This window comes from Etheostoma cragini, chromosome 1, assembly GCF_013103735.1.
Source record: "Etheostoma cragini isolate CJK2018 chromosome 1, CSU_Ecrag_1.0, whole genome shotgun sequence".
NCBI classification, from domain to species: domain Eukaryota; kingdom Metazoa; phylum Chordata; class Actinopteri; order Perciformes; family Percidae; genus Etheostoma; species Etheostoma cragini.
This window is the reverse complement of record NC_048407.1, coordinates 32,503,525-32,511,609: the sequence shown is the minus strand read 5'-3', so window position 1 is coordinate 32,511,609 and position 8,085 is coordinate 32,503,525.

Sequence of the window (8,085 nt, the reverse complement as noted above, 5' to 3'; positions counted from 1 at the left end):
TGATTTTTGGAAAATGGCTGCAATGAAACAAAGAGTGAAAAATTTAAAGGGGTCTGAATACTTTCCGTACCCACTATACATATACATACATATACACACACACACATACCCTCATATATATATAAATAAATAAACAAAACAAAAGACACAAACAAAACTTTCTACAGTGCTTCTTTATACTTTCTTAAACTAATTTCTTTGTACATGGAGAAGTATGAGCCTGATAACTTCTGGTTAAAGCAAGACAAAGGGTAACTAAGAAGAACCTCCTGTACATACGTTTTGGGAAGTTAACTCTCTGCAGGGACATTTTGAGGAAATGGAATTAGGAAGTTGTCATTTTGGGAAACAGGGAGGTCTACTCAGGTGGATATCCCAAATCATTCACACATTCATATGCTTGTGTAGAGATAGCATTGTGGATTCAAGCACAGTCATAGACGAGGAAATGAATACGAGGCAGCGAAAGTCCTCCATAAACACTGTTGTTACGCCTTTGATGTTTATCTTGAGAAGGTTCCACGCTTGTTTCCCTTTTTAACCCGTTTTCCTATATTAATGTTCTTTTAAATTTTCCAAAATAACATGATTGATTCCACACAACGCTCTTTGCCAAGTACACATCTCTACTTTCATTAATTTTGGGGCGTCTTAATCAATTTTATAGCATTTTAAATACACAAATTGAAGTGTTTTTGAAATAGTATTGAGTAAAAGTTGACATATTCCAGTCTGTGATTATCCATCAACATCCATTCCTTTCATTTTAGTCTGAATAATTCCTAATTTCTGCTTTTCTAACTCAAACATTAGGTATAATTTCCTATAAATCAGGTTTATTGAACATAAATTGCAAAAATAACTGTAAAACTAAAGTCAATAAGTTAGTGTTACGTAGTGTTAAACGTCAAATAAAGTGACAAACATTGAAAAAAAGCGTCAAAAGTGTTGAAAATGGGACAAAAACATAAGAAAAAGTTAAAAACATCAATAATTCAACTTTGAAGGGAAGACAGCACAAGGTTTAAGACGTACTTGCATGTTACTATTTAAAGGAACAGCTGTTACTGTTTTTATCAACATGTTGCGTAATCTACAAACGGAGAGGAAGCTCTGCCAGCCCGGTGAGATCATTCTGTGTCTAAATACAGGCGTCGCACATTTATACTGCAGAGGAGGAGGATGAGATGGCCGTGACGTTGTATCAGCCCACTATCATGATTGGTGTTTGACATGATACACCTTAAAGGAATGTCTGCAGGCCATAGTCCAGGCAATGTCTGAGTAAATACTTCCATTAAGTAAAAGTCCTATTCATCCTCTGGCAAAAAAACCAGACATTTAGATGTTTTAATTCACACATAATTTACATAATTGTGTTTGTTTGGTGTGTTTGAGGCTGAGATGTGTTGCCTCACACTTCGGTCTGGAGGAGGAGATGGCCGTGAGGTTGCATCAGCCCACTAACATGATTGGTGTTTGACATGAAACACCTTAAAGGAATGTCTGCAGGCCATAGTCCAGGTAATGTTTGGGTAAATCCTTCCAGTGAGTAAAAGCCCTCTTCATCCTCTGGCATAAAGAGAACATTTAGATGTTTTTATTCACACATAATTTACATAATTGTATTTGTTTGTTTGACTGAACCTAGCACCAGACGTCCTTCAAAGAGTCTGAGGTGTGTTGCTGCAAACTTTCTGATTGGTTTTTAATTTCAGGGTCAGTATAAATACAGACACTTCCTCCACTGTGGATGATACCTGGAGGGAAGTATCACTGGGAACGTCGCCAAAAGTCCTGTTTGGAATTTGGAAAGTCTTGAAAGCATCAGGTAGTTACTCTTTGACATGTGTTTACATCAGTGCCAGCGGTGCATAAAGATTGCATTCAAAATGGCCAAGTATGAGCACACGTACAAGGAATTTGACTCTGGGTTTTCCATTGCTCTGAATGTGCTGACACAGAAATACACTTAACACCAAGAACCAGGACCACAAAGAGGAATAAAGGTAAAACATAAACAATGACGACATAGAGAAATAACCCTGAGGGTTTGTAAAAGGAACCCAGCGAACACATAACAATAAAGGCCGTGCATGCTTGACACCATTGTACAAATGAACATCTGTCATCATCCTTGTTATCTGGGGTCGGATCACGGGAGCAGCCGCTCCAGCAGGGGACCCCGAACTTCCCTTTTCCCGAGCCACATTAACCAGCTGGGGGATGCCGAGGTGTTCCCAGGTCACGGTGGAGATGTAATCTGGCCACGACAGGCTGTTGTCATCAGCTACTTCTACATAAAGCTACAGTACCAATTATTTACATAAACATCTGCAATACCGCACTTTAACTGTAACACGCAGTTACTTTCCACTGCACTTTAATTCGGATATTCTGCCCAAACTTTATTTGTACTACCTTTAAATCCATTGTTAAACTGCTCATTTTAGCCTAGTTTACTATATCTATCTATTTATAAACATTCTGTTTATATTAATAGCCATCTGTATATACATTCATAGTACATTTCGAGCTGTGAATCTTGTTTACATACTTGTCATCTATATATTATGTTCATAGGACAAATCTATCTGTAAAATTCTGTTTATAATAGTATTCATTTCTATATTTATTCAGTGCATATCCATGTCCTGCACTAATGTATATCCTGCTCTTGCTGCTATTGCACTTCTGGTTAGACCTACACTGCATTTCGTTGCCTTGTGCCTGTGTAGTGACAATAAAGTTGAATCTAAAAAAAAAGAAAGGAAAGCATTTTAATAATTAAAACTATTTATTACTTTATGCACCAGGTTAACTGCTGCTTTGTAAGAAGACTGTGGACCGCTTAGGGAGGGAGGACGGGTTGGATGTTTGAGTCATAAAACACAGAGCCTTCAACCCAGAGAGCAGAGTTCACTTCCTGGGAAAAACAAAAGACTTTCACCCAGAAAGTATGTGTTTGGTCCTCGGTAGTGTTAATCCAACTCATGAAAACTAAACCTTAAAACCTCTTAGGGCCCTGACACACCAACCAGATGGCTGATGGTTGGCGGGAAAGGCAGTCAGACTGACGTCGTTTCTCAATGTCAAGGATCCTTACTTGGTAGGACGAGTCCTTCCAAGGAAGGATCCTTCAGGAGCAGGTCAGAGTCCTCCTTAGCATTCGGAGAACACATACAATGGAACAGGCTATCAAGTGCACGTCATTGCGTAATGATGTAAGTGTCTTCTCAAGTGGGCCACAAAAGGTACCCTGGAGCACACCCAAGCGGCAGCTGATTGGACGATCGCGTCACATGGGTCTGGGTTCTCCAGAAATTCAAAGCCAGACCATCATGGCGGCTCGTTCAGAATACGATCTCATATTTTACTATAATAGTTAACTGAAACGTGTTTCTGAAAACATTTTAACCCTTGTGTTGTCTTCACTTTGACCCTCTCGCATCCCTCGGGTCAAATGGACCCGGGACTTATTTGGGGTTTTAAAAACAATTCTGAAATAAAATGTTACTTCATAATCTATTTAAAAATATTGTCTCTATCTCAATTTCAAACAGTTGAGATAACATCTATGTTTAGGGAATGCATCAGTCTCTACTAGCACACAATTAAACATGGAAATGGGTTCGTTTTTTGTCATTAGGTTATAATTCATGTTAAAAATCCACTATGGAAACAACATAAGTGTCATATCCAGAATAATTTTCTGAATTGAGTCCGGAATACATGTTTATCACAGATATAAGGAGAGGCCGTTGATTTCCAGGTAGAAAAAATGTAACTTGCACCATTTTTCTTTTTGTAAAAATTTGAAATGGGTCAATTTGACCCAAATACCATAAAAAAGGTTAAGGAGGAACAGGCCGTACAGCTGCTGAGTCTGTCTTCATTTCAGACCGACAAAGGTCACTTTAAAAGATTTTCAAGATTTTGAGAGACTCCATTCGCGCTCATCCCGCTCCTCATTTCCGGGTTAGCCCTCCACCAATCAGATTGGTCATTTGAGTCCGACTGCCGGCAGTGACTACCTTCCGACCGAGCATGTCAGGTCGGCCAAAATGAAGGCCGCCGGCCCCTCCGACTGACGACGGCAAGGGCCACACCGAACAAACTCGAGTCACCGACCTTCAGATGGTCAGACGGCCGATTGTCGATTATATTAGTGTGTCAGGGCCTTAAGACTGACTCCGTGTAGGCGTGTTCGTGTAGGCGTGTGTATTAACACAACCACATGAAGTCATGCTGATTCATTTCAAGGAGTATTTCTGAACACGAGCTGTATTCATTCCACTGTGGATTGAGCACTTTAATATTTTATTTACACAGTATTTATGGTAAAACCTCCACCCTCAGTCAGGCTCTAGGCTCGAGTCATTCAACCAAAAAACCCATTGACTTTGAATTAAATTGATTGCATTGAATGTGTTCATTGCCATGGTACTTTACAATACAGCAAAATTAGGAGCGCTACTCCACTGGGTGCATACAATAAACACAATAAATAATATTTACAGGACATATAAAACAGAATAAAATATGGAAGTTTAGAACCCTTTCTCCAATTATCTAAGCACATAATGTCATCTGAAAACTGCCCTGGTTAAAAAAACAATGCAACTGATATCAGCTGGTATTATATGAAGGAGTGCAATAGAAATTTCTAGGTGACCCCAAACCTTGACCTGTAGTGTGTGTGTATGTATATATAATTTTAATATAAAAGATGTCAGATGCTGAATCTATTATTATTTTTTGTTGATGTAGAATGTCTTAATTTTGTTATTAGATAGATAGATAGATAGATAGATAGATAGATGGATAGCCTTTATTATTAGACTCATTGTCCATAAAAGCAACAACAACAACGAAAAAGATACACAAGACGGACACCAATTAAACAAGACAGCTATACCAGTAATCCCATAAAGGTGACTGGTATCACAGAGCACTGAACCTCAGAGTTACAAGAAGAATTATCTTTATGCTAATAGTTTTTTATTTATATATTCTTGTAGAGTGTAAAATGTAAAGCACTTTGAGTTAAGGTGTAATGAAAGTTGCTTTCTAAACAAAGTTGCCTCTGCTGAATGCTTCCATAGAGAAAGTATATACAACAATACAAGATGATGCAACTTTGGGGGAATCCCTTCCAAAGATAAAAGCATTTAGCTGCCGGGCTTCCTGAAGGCGTTCCTGAAATGGAAGCTCGCCTGCAAGTTTTTTATACATTTTATTAGCAAGGTTAACAGCGGTTTCTGGAGATAAAGGTCTTTGATCCAGACTGAAATTATCCCTAAAACGCTCCCAAGGGTCATATCAGAGGGGAGGAATAAACGATGATATCGTCAAATGGTTTGGAGGACTGGTTGAGATTATTTAGAACAGGCATTCATGTTCTCCAGAGGATGAATCCCACTGACTTTGGTGATCCATTGACTTTACCTCTGTTCTCCAGAGGATGAATCCCACTGACTTTGGTGATCCATTGACTTTACCTCTGTTCTCCATGGGATGAATCCTACTGACTTTGGTGATCCATTGACTTTACCTCTGTTCTCCAGAGGATGAACCCTACTGACGTTAGTGATCCATTGACTTTACCTCTGTTCTCCAGAGGATGAATCCTACTGACTTTGGTGATCCATTGACTTTACCTCTGTTCTCCATAAGATGAATCCTACTGACTTTGGTGATCCATTGACTTTACCTCTGTTCTCCATGGGATGAATCCTACTGACTTTGGTGATCCATTGACTTTACCTCTGTTCTCCAGAGGATGAACCCTACTGACGTTAGTGATCCATTGACTTTACCTCTGTTCTCCAGAGGATGAATCCTACTGACTTTGGTGATCCATTGACTTTACCTCTGTTCTCCAGGGGATGAATCCCACTGACTTTGGTGATCCATTGACTTTACAGCTGTTCTCCATGGGATGAATCCTACTGACTTTGGTGATCCATTGACTTTACCTCTGTTCTCCATGGGATGAATCCTACTGACTTTGGTGATCCATTGACTTTACCTCTGTTCTCCAGAGGATGAACCCTACTGACATTAGTGATCCATTGACTTTACCTCTATAGTGCCACAAAGACTAACGTAGTCATATGTGCACATAAAATTCCAGTTTTAGTCCTTATTCCAAAAAGACGATATTCCGACTAAGCAGTTTACACGGCCAATGAAAGTGAATATTTAATTAATGAAGTGCAAAATAAGAGTGTTTTCCATTGGTGGCGGACTTGTTGGAGCGTGAAAACACCACCTTCCTTTTTCATTCTTTCAACCACTTACAACACAGCAATGTTTGCGCATACCCCAAAACCTGTTGATATCCAAGTCTTTGATAATGTTTATACGTAGCTGTGTTTCTCCTTCTTATCGGGTATGCACAAGGGGGGGGTAAGCCTGCCTCCACACAGCATAGCTCCCATGGCGCCATTTCAATGCTACAAAGCACTCACCTGCCGTTAGCATCCCGTTGACTCCCATTCATTTTGACATCACTTTAACATTACATCTGAAGTGGCATATCGCACATTTCTTAATCGGAAAATGCTATATTTGGAAAAAGGCCTTATTCAGGATATCCAGCCGGCTGAATTAAATTCGTAATAATGTCATATTTGGAATACTATTGGAATTTGGTGTGCATGTACACGTACTCACTGACTATTAAATTAGGTTGTTGCAGCAGCACAAGGACAGAGAAACGGAGAAAGTGAAAAATTACAAATACTAAAGAGGTATATTAAACTAAAATAAGAATAAAATAAAAGCAACTCGACAAGACAGAAAAAGCAAGTTAATTATGTGAAAAAGAATCGTTGTCCGAGGGTCCGAACAGTTCGACTCTTGTTTGAAAAGTTTATATTCTTTCTGCGCTGTGTCTGTGTTAACTTCAAGGCAAGGCAGCTTTATCTGTAGAGCACATTTCAGCAACTGGGCAATTTAAAGTGCTTTACACAAAATCAGTTAAACAGATAAAACACAAGTATAAACAGGTAAAAGTAAAAACATTAGGACAGATAAAACCCGAACCCTAACCCCCTAACCCCCTAACCATAACCCTAACCCCCTAACCCTTACCCCCTAACCATAACCCTAACCCCCTAACCATAACCCTAACCCTAACCCCTAACCCCCTAACCATAACCCTAACCCCCTAACCATAACCCTAACCCCCATAACGCTAACCTCCCTAACCATAGCCCTAACCCTAACCCCCTAACCCTGACCCCCCAAACCCTAACCCTAACCCACTTGAGACTACCTTCACACTAATTAGTCAATGTTACTTCTGCCTTTCGTGATCCCCTCAGTGTCTCTACCCTTCACGACTCTATTTTTAGAGACGTTACCTTTCGTCTCCTTGTAGTCTTCTTCTCACTAATTAAGCCGATCTAGCGCTGCCTTTCTTGTCTGTTTTCGACACTACACATTCAAACTTTTTCTTTAAAGTGTTACCCTTCGAGTCTTTCTTTTTCTGTGTTACACAACCTTTACACTTATTCCTTTTCCTCAAAACAGATCAAACTTTAACTTAATCTGTGTGTGACTCCTCTTCCTCTGTGTGTCTAAATGCATCTGCAGAGTATTTATAAGTGCCAGGTTTCAGAGGGGGAGGAGATGTGCCGTCATGTGTTTCGCATCGAAAGTAACGGTGCAGGACAGCGTTGGAAACAGGAGGAATTCACATTCCAGATGGCAGATTCAGCAGCAGCAGTGGTAGAAACACAAGACCACACACCTGGTAATTCAATTCAACTTTATTTCTCACACACACACACACACACACACACACACCGGCCCATTATCGATGTGTCAAAATATGTCACAATGAAAACCACAGACAAGGCAAAACAGTTAAATGAATTGAATTTCACAAGACCAACGTGACTAAAACACCTACAGACATTTGTTCCAGTGTTTCCAAAAGCAAAATATATAAACATTGTGTCACCTGTGTGTGGTCAGTGAAAGCCATTATAATTAGTATAGAGAGAGAGAGACAGGCTGAACTAGGCTTTAGCATCTGATACTTAGAGAGAGAGAGACAGGCTGAACTAGGCTTTA